Source organism: Balaenoptera physalus (assembly GCF_965194825.1).
Source record: "Balaenoptera physalus genome assembly, chromosome: 9".
Lineage (NCBI taxonomy): Eukaryota > Metazoa > Chordata > Mammalia > Artiodactyla > Balaenopteridae > Balaenoptera > Balaenoptera physalus.
Window position 1 is genome coordinate 29,713,899 of NC_138888.1, and position 14,712 is coordinate 29,728,610.

At 34.3% G+C, this 14,712-nt stretch overlaps 1 pseudogene across 1 annotated transcript in view; it reads left to right on the plus strand.

Annotated features, from left to right (window-relative positions):
- Positions 1 to 4,630: 4,630 nt before the first annotated feature.
- LOC309666709 (ferritin heavy chain pseudogene) overlaps positions 4,631 to 14,712 on the plus strand; it is a 28,106-nt pseudogene continuing 18,024 nt past the window's right edge. Inside the window, exon 1 of the transcript in view lies at positions 4,631 to 4,711. The product of the transcript in view is annotated as a ferritin heavy chain pseudogene (transcript). The remainder of the gene's footprint in view (positions 4,712 to 14,712) is intronic.

Here is a 14,712-nt window from a genome sequence, read left to right on the forward strand (position 1 = left end):
GACAATGTGTTCACCAAAAGATATGTCATAGCCTACAAGTAAAATCTATTCAAAAGTTCATCAACAGTAGAATGGATAAAGTATGGTAATCATACAATGAATATTATATAGCTGTGATAATGAATGAGAAGTGAAACAACATGAATGAATCTCACAAGCATAAAATTGAACAAGAGAACCCAGACTCACAAAACCATGTACTATGATGTCATTCATATGAAAGTCAAAACAAGTGAACCTAGTCTATGATTTTAAAACTTACAATAGTGATTTTATTTGGAGAGGAGAATGGGAGTAGTAAGTGGAATGTGCAGGATGGGGATTTCTGGGAATTTGATAAGGTTCTATTTCTTGATCTGGGTGGTCTCATGGGTATGTTCAATTGGTGATCAATAATCAAGCTGTACTCTTAGAATTTTTGCACTTTGATGTATGTATGGTAGATTTCAATTAAAAAAAAATTTTTTTTTACAGTAATTTTAAAACAATTTTATTAGTATCACCAGAAACTAAAAACAACACTAATGTCCCTGAACTGGAGAATAGATAAATTGTGGTACATCCATACAGTGAAATACCATTCAGCAACAAAAAGAATGAACTACTGATACATGTGAGAAATTGATGAATCTGAAATGTATTATGCTAAGAGAAAAAAAGCCTTTTTCCACAGGCTATATACTGTATAATTCCATATATATTACCCTCTAGAATAGACAAAGCGATAGGGATAGAGAATCAGTCAGTGATTGTCAGATATTAATGGTGGGGGAAGTGTTTGACTACAGAGTGTAGCATGAGATAATTTCTGATGGAGTGATAGAACTGTTCTGTATCTTGATTGTGGTGGTGTTTGTGCTACAGTGTGCATATGTCAAAATTCATAGAACTCTACACTAAAAAGGACAAATTTTCTGTATGTAAATTTTTTTAATTTAAAAATATTCCATGGATGTTGGAAAAGAATTTGTTTCCCTATTTGTTGAATGTAATGTTTTATATGCATCCTAATTTTGGATGTATGCCATCTATCGTTTTCTGGAAAAGTTATAATAAAATCTCCTATTACAATTGATAATTTGTCAATTTCAACCTTAATACTATTAATATTTGCTTTATGCATTTTTGAAGCATTATATGTTTTTCAATATATATACATTCAGGGTTGTTGTATCTAGAGAATTATGACATCCTTTCATCATAAGTCCTTTTTTGGTTCAAAGTTTATTTTGCCTTTTATTAATATAGCAAAAATGAATTTAGTTGGGTTCATCTTTGCCTGCATATGTTTTTCCATTTCAGTATTTTCTATATCATCATGTTTAGGTACTATTTATGAGAAGTATACCTAAAAAAAATTTTAAACCTTTTTTCTTTGATAGAAAAAATTGTGTTATTTAGAAATGGAGATATGGTTATTTGCAGATATCCTCTCCCCCTTTTCGTGCAGGATGGGATTATAAGCATTCTTTCCAATATCGATACACTTCTGTCTCTAATTTCTTATTTATGAGAAATTCTCTGTCTCTTTTATTTCCTTTCGTTTATTGTTTTCTTTCGTATGTCTCAGGTTGATACTAATGTGGAGCACAGGGTCTTTTCTTTGATTTCTTTCCAAAACACTCCCAGAAAGCCAATGTAGGTCATAGACTTTTACTTATTTTAGGGGGCAAATAAGGCAAGGCAGGAGGCTTATGCAGAAGATCATATGGTTTAAATATAAAGTTCTTAACCTTAAAAGTCATTGCCATTATCCTTATCTTTTCCTCCCCCTCCACAATCTCCTGCTGGAAAAGTTTAACTGCTTACGTCCTCTTCCTGGATTCCCATCCCCATCATGTTTCTTCTCTTCCCCAATCTAATGTTTGTTATTGGTGGTTTTTTTTTCCTTTCTATCTAGCTTATTGAAATCTCCCATATAATTTTCTTAAAAATCACTTTATTTCATGCATAGATTTTACTGGCAATATGCTGAAAGCTAATTTCCCATATCAAAGATGTCTCATCAGATTAGCCAAGCCAAAATAGTCCTCCCCACTAGGATACGAGTTTGTTACTATTCTCTAGGCAGAGTCCTGCTGCTGGTCCTTAAACTGATAATCATTCTTCACTTTTCTTGATCCCTACACTGTATTTATTCACACTTATTTTCCTAACCATGTAGGTCCCGGTGCACTGCCCACATTAATGCCATATCTTTTTTTTCATTGAGATATAATTGACATATAACTTTATATTAGCTTCAAGTGTTGTTGTACAACACTTTATCTTTTAATTTAAGAATAGAGACAGCACAGGGCCATACAGCAGCTCAAAACAACAGAACTGGTTTACTGCTCTTTTGTGTCATTTTTCTCTGAGGACTAATTTATTTCTGGAAGACCTTGTCATCCTCTTATAATTTATTGCCAAACCAATATTTTCATGCATATTCATTTATTTTTTACCTTGCTACACAACCATTACATTTGTAGTTGCTTGATGGACATTATTACTTGGAAGTCTGATTATTACAACAATTTTATTATATCTAAAACCCAATTAATATATTCTGTCTATCCATGGGCACTGGACCACAATATTGATTATGTCATGCTAACTGCAGAGGATGAACAGGTAGTGGCAAGTGCATTGAATGCCCATTAAGACTGATGAATGGCACAGGAGAGAGAATAAACTCTCAAAAGTTTTAGAGGGCCTATCATATTGATGAAGTTTTAATGGGTCCAATGATCTGGGCTATCCTGAAACAAGGACACATTGTTATTTACAACACGTTGTAAGGACACGTTGTTATTTATTCTAAGGACACGTTCTAAGGACACATTGTTATTTATTGCAGCCCTCTTCATTAAGAAAGAAGCTCAATCACTTTGCTGTACACCTGAAACTAGCACAATATTGTAAATCAACTATACTCCAATAAAATTAAAATTAAAACAAAAAAAAAAAGGAAGAAGCTCAATGCTTTGTGGGCCTTTGGATTCTAAAGCAATATATACTACTCTTGGGAATAATGCTCTGACTCACTTATTAGATGGCTCAGAAGGCTCCCAGTTTTGAGTGGTACCCAGAATAAGGGAAAACTTTACACCAGATCCATACTCAGTGAGAGATGCCTGGCGCTTGGGCCATTTGCCTGAAGAGCTTAGAGTGCTAGAGGTATCCATGGTGGTTAAGTATGCAAGGTAGAATCTCTATCAAGCTCTACCAGAAAAGTCACAATTCAGACTTCCAGAATTCTAGAGCAAAGTCATGGCTGCTTTAGCAGAGAACTAAGTATCTGCTATTATAAAATAGTTTCTCGTGTGCTCTTGTACTCTGTTTGACACTGAGAGTCTGACTTTGGAACTTCAGTGACTATGATCCAGGGAAGAGCTGGTTGAAACCCTAGATGTAGCACAATCCCTTGAGATACCAGATTTCTGGTAGTATATCTGCTACATCAGATCCCTTTCATTCTGGAGGAAGAAGTGAGGTACCCCAGTCAGAACTGACACTTATATTAGATATGGGTTTGCTGTATGTATAACCCGTGTCTCAGCTAGCACCACCATCTGAGGAATTCCAAAATACCAATCCATTGTTATGGTATCCCATATAACAGTGACTCAGATGAAGGTACACATTTTATGACATGAGACAAGTGGCTCCAGACTATAAACTTTATTGCTTAGAAGCAGCTCAGCTGATGCACCAGCAAGGTGGGTAGCCATAGTCTGGGATGTGGTATATTTGCTTATCCGATACGTGATATTTGGTGCTGAGTTGTCAGAAAAATTGGGTCCAGGAACCAAAGACAGGTTGTACAGAACCATCTCTCCATTAGTGACTGTCTTTTGGAATTTGAGTTTCCTATTCCTGCTCTGCCAGATCAAAAGTCTCAGTTCCCAATAAGGAAACATTTACACCAGAAGACATAGTAAAGATTCCTCTGAACTTATAGCTCCAACTACCACTTGGTCATTTAGGGTTTTTCATGTCAGCAAAGGAAGGAATAACTTAAAGTAACTGACTCTAATTTTCCTGAAGATCTAGGGTTGCTGCTACATGATGGGAACTTAGGGAAGTCTGTCTAGACTACAGGGTATTTGGGAATGTCTTTTGGTGATCCTGTGGTTAGTGATAATGGTAAATGGATACATAGCAACCACAGCTTGAAAAGGGAAATGCATTAAGAGCTCAGAGTCTTTGGGAAAGACAGTCTAGGTCACCACACTAGACAAGCAACCTAGACAAGCTGAGGCACAGGCAAAGGATGAAAGAATTCTAGAATGGGTAGGAGAGAAGTGAGATGGTAAGTATCGATTTCAGTCTCAGCACCAATTGTAGCAGCAGGGAACGCAACTTGTTGCACTAAACCTCTTAGTATTGAGTATTGAGTCTTTATAAATATTGCAAGTGGTCATGACCTAGAAAACTCTGATGAACTTGACTTAATGGTATTAGTTAATGGGGGACACAAGAAGATCTAAAAGGTACAAAGTTGCAAAGACTACATCAGACACTTCTTGAGTACTGCTTCATATCTTCTCTGCGGATTTCTACCAGCTTTGCTCAGGTGCTTCTTAACAACACTTGTGCCAAATAGCCCTCACTACCTGCCCCAGGACACCTCTGATACTGCAACATGGGATTGCATGACCCACTTGGCCTTCATGAATGCACAAACCAGGACTGCAAAGGAGTGAGCCCACCATTGACTAATGAGGTAAATGGAGGCAATTAATAAATATTTCTCTTGTTTTGTCCCCTGGTTTTTCAATCTGAGACATATTCCATGAAGTGCTTGAGAATTCTTGACAGGATGGCGCACTGGCCCCCATAGCAATATGTACCTTTGGATTAGCTTTCCCTTCCTCCTGGTCTCACTCCCCATGTCCTCCTTCTTTTTGCCCTGAGATCAACTATCTGCATGCAAGACTTTGTCTTAGAGTCTCATTTTTGAGAAATATAGGCCAAATAATTTAGAGAAGAGATCAAAGCTGATGAATGAAGTTGATCAAAATTTTATTTCACTTCACCACAAAGAGATTGTAAGTAAGAAATTTTGTAGGCTTGGCTATCATGCATTTCTTTTGTGAACCCCTAGATATGAAGCTAGAAACTTTCAGCTGCCAGAAAGAGATGGGGTCATTATTAGCCTCCAGTTTACTAAGAATACAGTGAAGTTCTAGTGGTCCACCTCAACCCAGTTTACTCCTCAGAGAACCCTCAAGAAATTGTTTTTGTAGTTGCATTACATAAGAAATTATATCTATAGCCAAAACTAAATTCTATGCTCACTTTATCAACATTATAAAACCATTTCTCCTGTGTTTGACAAGCATAATATCAATAAATCAATCTTAGTGTTTTAACATTAAAACCTTGTCTCTTTTTTTGTTGGGTCTGAAAGTGATAGCACATCATCTATAATGTACTCTGAACCAAGAATGCCCTCTTATAAAAGTCCTCAGTTTGTTTTTCCTCTGTAGAACAATATCCCTATAAACTGTAGAGAATCCATTGTTAAAACATGAAATCTGTCTTTGATAATTTTAGCTATACTAAGTAATAAAGTAACTTTGGTTCAAATGTAAGAAAAACCTCTCTACCCTCCTTTTATTTCTGTCTGTCTTGTTAAAGAAGGGTCTAAGAATTAACTTAGGAATTCATCAACTTTAAATAATGAAGGAGATGAGTGTTTAGGTACCAATAATTTCCAAATCTGTCTTGAATATGTCAGCATTTGATAAGAAGAAAGAATGATGAAGTTATTAATAATTCTGCTTTACTCTTACCCCAAATTGTTTTAAGCCAAGGCAATATATCTGGATTTAAATAATGTTGGTCTAAGAGAAAGATAGCGCCTCAAGAATAATTGGAAAATCCAGTGGAAAAATCTTTTTTTTTTTTTTTTTTTTGTCCAGTGGAAAAATCTTGACTCTATAATCTCTGTACACCACACCTGAGCCTGTCCTTCAAAAAAAAAAAAAAAACTATCAAAGATCTCTCCTCAAGTTCCCATTCTTTCCCCCAGCCCCATCTAGAAAAGATGTGAAGAAATTGCTTCACTTAAAAATTCAATCTAGCCTAAATGTGATGAAGTCTGTTGTTATTTTTGTTTAGTCACAAAAATGTAAATCAAATTTTCGCTTGGAAATGAAACTGATAATTTAAAATGGTAGACCAATTTGAATTAGTCTGAAAGATTTTTAGATGCAAAGGAAAGAACTTTTGACAGTATAGGAGGATGCGAAATAGAAAATTACATCATTTATATGAAAGAAAAATGGTTTCTCTCTTACACGATTAATGTAAAAATTAGATATGAAATTTGAATCCTAAGTCAACTGAGTAAGCCACCACATCTAGGCCAACTATATTTCTAGATAAAAAATCAAGATAATGATTTTTATATGAATTCTATGTGTGAGAGGTAGTCCAAAAGGGATTGGTATTCCTAGAATATATTGATAGTTTACAGAGATTATAAACAGCAATTTATATCTAAACTATCCCCAATAAATCTACACCATATGGTCAATGCATTTAAAAAAGAAAATTTAGACACCACTTGTAAATTTTTAAAACACACAAAAACCAGAAATTAAAATAATGAGCGTATAAAACTAAATATTTGTTAACATTTTGCCATATTTAATAGATTTGTGAACATTATTCCCACACATATGCTGTGCTTTTACTGCACACTTAGTCATAAACAATACATATTTTTTAATTTTAAAATATTATGCAACTGACATCATATTGTCTGTATTCTTTCTATAACTTCTTTCCTTTCAGTATTATGTTCTGTAGATTTTTTCATATTGAACGCTAATTTTAATGGCTGAGAAGTTTCCATTGCATGTCGTTTTTAGTTTAGTTTAGCTTGTTTGTTTTTTATTTTAACAATCAGTGTTGCAATGAACATCCCAGTACATGTGTCTTTATGCACGTGTGCTAGAACAGCTGGGTTACAGGGTATACAACTTTAATTTTATTAGCTGTAGAGAGGCAGCGCATCATACGGTAGGTAGGTTGTTTGTGTGAGTTCAAGTCTTGACTCTGTCGTTTACTCTGTGTGTACCCTTACCATATTTGACTCTGTTTCTTGATCTCTAAAATCATGATAGTAGTAGTAACTGCCTATGACAGACTGCCTGTTGTACTCCAATATCCATTATCCTCTTTGTCCATAGAAGAGTTTCAGGTGCCCAGATAAAGGCTACATTTCTTAGCATTCTTCCAGCTAGATGTGGACACGCGACTACATTCTGGTTAATGGGATGTGAGTGAAAGTGATGTACACTCCTGCGTGTGTTTGTCTGCCTTTCCCCACTTCCTGCTATCTAGAAATGGTGAGAGAGAGAGAATGGTATGTGTGTGTGTGTGTGTGTGTGTGTGTGAGAGAGAGAAAGAGAGAGAGAGAGAAGCCTTATTCCTAGAGATGGAATCTCCATCTTGAAATCTTGAACTGGCAGAGTTGCCCTGTTAGCCATCTACTGCTGGACTGTTATAAGGAGGATAAATGGATGTCTTATTTAACCACTGGGTTTTTATTAGTCTCTTTTTTACAGCAGTCCAGTTCAGACTCTAAAAATACATAATTTATGGCATTGTCATAGTAAATACAACAGTGCTTAGAACAGTGCTCAATGAGTATATCAATTATTTTGTTGTCATTCCAACAATTGCCGAATTGCTCTCTAAGGTGTTTCACTAATTGATAAACTTACCAGCAGTGCATAAGTCTTCACACTTCATTGCATTTTTTATATGTCTGCAATTTGATGGATGTAAATTACTTTTTATTAATTCATATTTTCTTATTAAGATTTTTAAAAATGAAGAACAACAAACATTTAGAAAAGTGCACAAATCATCAGTATACAGCTTAATGAGCATTTATAAAGTAAGAATACATGTATTATCAGAATCAAGAATATCAGACCTCCTCTTTCCTCCTCCCAGTTACTACCACCATCCTCCTCAAAGGTAAACACTATCCTAAATTTTAATCACATAAATGTTATGGGCAAAATTGTACACCCCCTCCCAACTCATTTGCTGAAGTTCTAACCCCCAGTACCTCAAATGTGACTATATTTGGAAATAGAGTCTTTAAAGAGTAATTAGGTTAAAAAGAGGTCATCGGGGTAGGCCCTAATCCAACATGACTGATGTTCTTATAAGGAGAGGAGATTAGGACACAGATGGATACAAAGGGAAAACAATGTGAAAATACAAGGAGAAGATGTTCTTCTACAAACCAAAAGAGAAAGGTCTCAAAAGAAACCAACCCTGCCAATCTTGAATTTCTAGCCTCCAGTGCTGTGAGAAAATAAATGTCTTGTTTTAGACATCCAGTTTGCAGTGCTTCGTCATGGAAGCCCCCCCCCCCCCAACAACTAGTACAGTAGATTAGTTTCATTCAGAATGATTTAGTATCAGAATCACTATCGGATTCAGAATCTTTTGTGTTAGATCTGTTCACTAAAGATATTTTCTTGAGATTTACTGCATTGTTGAACATGGTGGTGGTTTGTCCATCTTGTTGGTCTATGGCATTCCATTATGTGTATGTAAAAATTTATTTCTCCATTTATGTTGATAAGCATTTGAGTCATTTCCAGTGTTTGGCTGCTATAAAGAGTGTTGCTTTGAAGATTCTTGTACAACTTGTTCATATTGGTGAGCACATGTTCATTTTCTAGGAATGGAATTGTTGCATCATGGTAAGTGCATTTGTTCAATTCTAGTTGTTTCAGCCAAAAACTTTTCTAAAGTAGTTTCACCAATCTCCACTCTCAACAGCAGTACATTCCAGTTGTTCCACATTCTTTTGGCACGAGGTATTTTCTGTATTTTTTATTTTGGTTACTCTGATGTGTAATAATTTCATTGTGAATTTAATATGTATTTCCTTAACTACTAATGAGATTGAGCACTTGCTTTATGGACTAGCATATGGCCAACTTTATACTTGAAAAGAATGTGTATTCCATGTTTTTGCAGTGTCCTCTATTATTTCAAGTCAGTTGAACTGGTTACTCATGCTGCTGAAATCTTCCATATCCCCATCAATCTTTGTAATAAAATGTCCCAATGACGGTGGATTTGTCAATTTCTTCTCTACATTCTGTCAATTATTGATTTATGTATTTTGAGCCTTTATGAATTGTTATATACGCCTAGTAGATTGGATCTTTTATCATTTTGAAATTTTCCTCTTTATCTCTAATAGTGATTTTTGCAGTAAAGCCTACTTCTTCTAATATTAGTACAGTTATATAAATTTTATTTTGGCTAATATTTGCATATGTATCTTTTTTCATTCTTTTTAGAAAAAATTTACTTTCAACATTTCTACAGTCTTACATTTAAGATGCATCTTTTGTGTGTCATAAATGACTGACTTTAAAAAACATCCAATTCGACAAACTTTGTCTTTTAATCACAGTATTCAGACTACTTACATTTAATTAAATAGCTGTTATATTTGGGTTTAAATCTACCATCTTATTATTTATTTTCTATATGTTTTTCTTTTGCCCTTTCTTGTTTTCTTTTAGATTAATCAAGTATTTTTTATTATTCCATACTTACCCTCTATTACTTTGTTATTCATTATTATACTATTCTTTAGCTGATTAGCCTAAAGACTAATACATGAGTCCTTGATTTGTTACATTTTAATACAAACTGTTACTTTACCACTTCCCCAGTAATGCATATATTCTTTTCCCATCTTTTGTTGTTATGTATTTTACATCTTCAAATATTTAAACCACACAATGTATTAGACAATATTTTAGACATTCATTCAGATGTATTCAAATAATTATCCTTTTTTTGTTCTTTACTTTTTCCTGCTTTTCTATGCAGGTTTTCTACCAAAAGAACTTAATAAAATTTTTAGTATATATATTTTTTTATTGTGGGTCTGCAGGTGACTAACCCTCAGTTTTTGTATATCTGAATATATACTTATTTTACCTTAAATTTTGATGGATATTTTTGCTGTGTATACAATTCTAGATTAGCAGGTAGTTTCTTCCAGTATTTAAAAACTATTACTTTCTTCTAGTTTCTAATGTTTGCGTTGCATATTTAGCCATTAGTCTGTTTCTTGATTTTTCGAGGGTAACATTTTCTCTCTGGATGCATCTGATATTTTCTCTGTATTTGTATTTGTATGTTTGAATCTTTGGTGTGTCAGTAGTTTTACTGTGATGTGTATCTGTGTGGACTTGCTTTGTATTTATCTCTTTTGTGGTTCATAAAATTTATTGAGTCTGTAGCTTGATATTTTCTACACATTTATGGAAATTCTTAGTCATATTCTTCAAATATTGTTTTGTCCCACTTTATCTCTTCTCTCCTTTTACACATATTATATATTTATTACATGCTAGACTTTTCATCATGTCCAGTATGTTTCTTGTAGTATATTCTATACTTTTCCTCTTTTTTTGTCACAGTGTTTCATTCAAGCTATTACCTGCCAACCTATCTTCCAGCGCACTAATTCTCTCGTTAACAGTGCCCAGCCTTCTGTTAAACCAATCCACTGAGTTCTTAATTTGGGTTTTTATATTTTTCCATGCTAGAATTTTTATTTGATTCTTTTCTCTGGACTCTAGTTCTCTGCTGAAAGTCTCTATCTTGTCCTGTACTTTTTTTTTTGTGATCATATTAACCATAATTATTTTTAATTCTGTGTCTGATAACTCTAATATTTGGATCTCCTATGGATCTGTTTTTATTTTACCAAATTTTTTCCTTTTTGTTCTAAGTAATTTGATTCTGTTTCTGGTGTGACTGGTTGTTTTAAATGGATGTTGTCATTGTATATGAAAACGTTTAAAGATAATTTGACACTCATGATAATATTACTTTCCTACAGAGAGTACTAAATTTTGCTTCTGGTAGACAGACAATTAGAATAGAAGGAGGTCATCCTAATCTATTTTGGGTTGAACTAATTCCAGATATTTTTCACTAGTAGTCTATTTCCAGTTTCCTTAGTCCAAAGCGTAGCCTTTCTGGAGTTTCAGCTGAATGTCTGGGGCATTTTACCATGATTTTCTATGGTAAGCCCTGTATTTCAGTTTTTGCCTCCCCAGCCTTTGTGACTGTTGGAAATTCTGAAGTTTCTTAATCTCTTAGGCACCAGTTTTTGTTTGGCTTTTGGCATCTTGGCTGAAAGTTACAGATTGGCAAATATTGACAAATATTTCAATGGGGCAGGCAACAACGAATATTGAGCTTACTTCTCTGTTATTCCTTTCTCTTTGGAATTTTGGCTCCTCAAGTCCTAACTATTTTGATTGCTCTCTGAAGTCCTAAAACAGATTTTAAAAATTTTCCAGACTTTTTTTGTTGTTTTATATTAAAAGATTTAGTCTTATGCAAGTTAGGCAGCTATAGCCAGATGCACACACCCTCTGACTGTTATTTTAATTTGCATATCCATTTATTATAGTGGGGTTGGGGAGGTCTTTATATATATACTGATCACTGTGTTTTCTTCTCTGTGAATCCTTTGTCCACTTTTTATTAGGTTGTTTTTTGGTTGCTAACACATGAAGAACTCCAGATACTATTTGGGGGAAAGGAGGCTATAATATGTCTGCAAATATCTTCCTCTAGTCTGTGACATGTCTCAATTTTTTTATGTTACCTTTTGTCACACAGAAATTTTCAATGTTAATAGATAAATTTCAAACATGTTTTCCTTTATAGTTTGTGGGTTTTGTGTCTGGTTTAATAAATTTTTCTGAGTCCTGATGTTATAAAGATATCCTCTTAAGACTTCTCCTAAAAGTTTTTCAGTTTTATTTTCATATTGAGGCCTTTAATTTACCAGGCATTTACTTTTTCTGTGTTGTATTATGTAGGAATAGCCACATGTTCTAGCACCATGTATCAAATGCCAACCACTTCCCAACTGTCTGGTAATGTCACTGTCAGTGTTTTTTGTAAGATTAATTTTAGTATTTTTAATGTATTAATGTCATTAGTTTCTTTTTTATGTTCACATAACTACTTAAGGACAGTAATCACATCTTATGGCTCTTTGACTGTCCCAAACTTTTTAACTTTTATAAAAATTAAGTACAATGAAACATTGTTAATAGATATATTGATCTAAACTGATTCATGCTATATGTTGATAAACAACATAGCACTTTCTACCTAGCACAAAATGTACACCCATGATTTCTGTTGGATATTGCAACATGTACAACAAAATATTTACTTGTGGTGACTCTAAAATAGAGCTCTAGAAAAATATTATTAGTACTAGCTGAAATTTATTGGTTACTGATTATGTGCTTGGAAATGTTCTAAAAACTATGTTAACTCTGTATGTGTTAACTTTATATATTTAACTCATTTCTAAGAAAACTGTGACTTAGGAACTACTATTATCAGCATTTTTCAGATGAGAAAACTGAAGCACACTGTAGCGAATTTTTACTCAAGTTTATAAAGATAGGCAATGCAGAATCATTTTATTTAATCCACTTCATTTTAACTTGAAAAATAAATGAAGTCTTGCTATTGTATAACTTTCAGGTAAACGATAAATTGTGACGATATTTCTAAATAAATATATACATTTTTCTGTGATATATGTCCACATTTATATTTCATTTTATGAATACAGTTATCATAATCATCAATAATAATTTATTGGAAAAGTACCAATTTGTGGCATTGTACAAGGTGTTAAAATTAACTGTAATTTTCTTGAATCTACATAAAATGTTTGGTATGTTTGGCTTTCACTGCTCTTTACTTGATAGTGGCTGCATTTCAAGGGATAATGCACTTTATGTGCTGCTCTGGTGGTTAAAAACACATTTCACATAAATGGAATAAAGAACATTTAACGAACTAAGCTCTATGCATGTAAAAGCCAACAGCAATATTAGAAATGGTGTTTATTTTATAGCCCAGAAACTGTATTTTAAATGCTAGTATATGTTTATATGACAGTTCTATTAAATATAAAAGAGTCCCATTACAAGGGAAGTCCTTTACATAGACTTTTTATGTGGTCTAAATAACATACCCAGCCCTGCAACTCCTCATGTGAGACATTTTTAGAACCTTATTTATGTTAAAACCATAACAAACTAGCAACTAGAAAACTATAATGGGCACAAACGGCTAATAAAAAGAGATTGTTGAAAATACTTCTTAATAGCAACTTAGGAAGAATCCTGATGAAACAAAGTCAAGGCTCAGTGTCTCTGGAAGCCTGCCACCCCAGTAATCACAGACCACAGGTACTCCCCCTTTTCCATCTTCATTGCTTTCTTGGCTGGAAATTAAACAGCAAATGAACTTTAAGACTGGTATTTGCCCTACTTTTCATCCGAGTGCCTACTGAGCCAGAGGTGTTCTGGAAAAAATCCTAGGATCATTCTTCCTCCCTGTGCTGATTATTTACTAGATGATTCCTCTGAGAAGTAGGGCAGATACTCCAAAACTGGTCAAAGGGGGAAGAATGCCAGCCTGTGTGCACACGTGAATCTGTATGTGTGTGCAAATGTGTGCATGTGTTTTATATATGTAAGGCCCAGACACTTGAAATCTGGATCACTTCTCAGCTGAACTGCTGTGTTTAGACAAGCTAGCTAAAATGAACAGGTCAAACCCTTTATTTATAGAGTAAAAACTATTTGATCTGGGGTAGATATCAGCTCTACAGTCAAACATGTGGGCCAAAGTCATTTTTATTGCTACTTTGTGCAAAATTCTGAAATGGTTCCTGTGGTCATCCATGTGAGCAAAGGAAAAGTTCCCACAGAAAAGTGGGCCAATCAAGTGTGAAATGCTGCTTGGATCACTAAAAAGCCAGTATGTGTTTATATAATTGAAAGTGTAAAGCAATGGAAGGAGAATGACTTTAATTTCTGAACTGCAGGAATCTCCTCATGAATTTTGCTCATCCAGGCCCTGGAGGTACACTGCTAGGGCAGTAGCTGAGGTAGGCACCAAAGCAACGCTCTCTCTATGAAATATAGAGAGATGCTGTACTCTGGAATATAGTTTGAAAACTACTCACCTACTGTAGTTATCTACGCCATAGGATGAATTGTTCAAAAACCATCAATTTTTGGAGCTGGCTGCCTCCTTCAAGGTCAGTGACATTTGTCTCTCACCCAGTGAGGAAATTTGCTCCCCAACACCCCTGATGGAGGGCCTCCAGTCTGTTTCTGAACTCACAGTGTTGGGAAGCTCAAGACCTCAAAATCTTTCCAGATTTACTTGTAAGGAAATTTTTTTACAAGACATTTCCCAACCCATGCGTACTTAATTTATGTAATCATGTCACTTAAATGAAAATGGCTACCCAAGAACAGCTGGCTTATCTTAGAAGTTTCCCACTGCCATTCTTGGAGTTTCCCTTTGTGATAGGGAAAAATTATACATATATACATACATATATATATATTGAATATATATATAGCTCTATATATCTCACATATATAAAAATGTGTTTTTAGCCTGTGTCATCCTGCTCAGCTTCTGAGCCTTTGTTGTGCTGAGTGGAGGAACGTGCCTTAAAGAGAATATCTTGAAGTTATTCTAGGGCCCTAAATAAAGTATGTTTGGACTTGGAATATGAGTCAAGTTAAAGAAATTAAAGTGCTTTCTGATTTTCTTATTCTCCACTCACATTTTCATTCTCTTTTAATCAAGTTGATT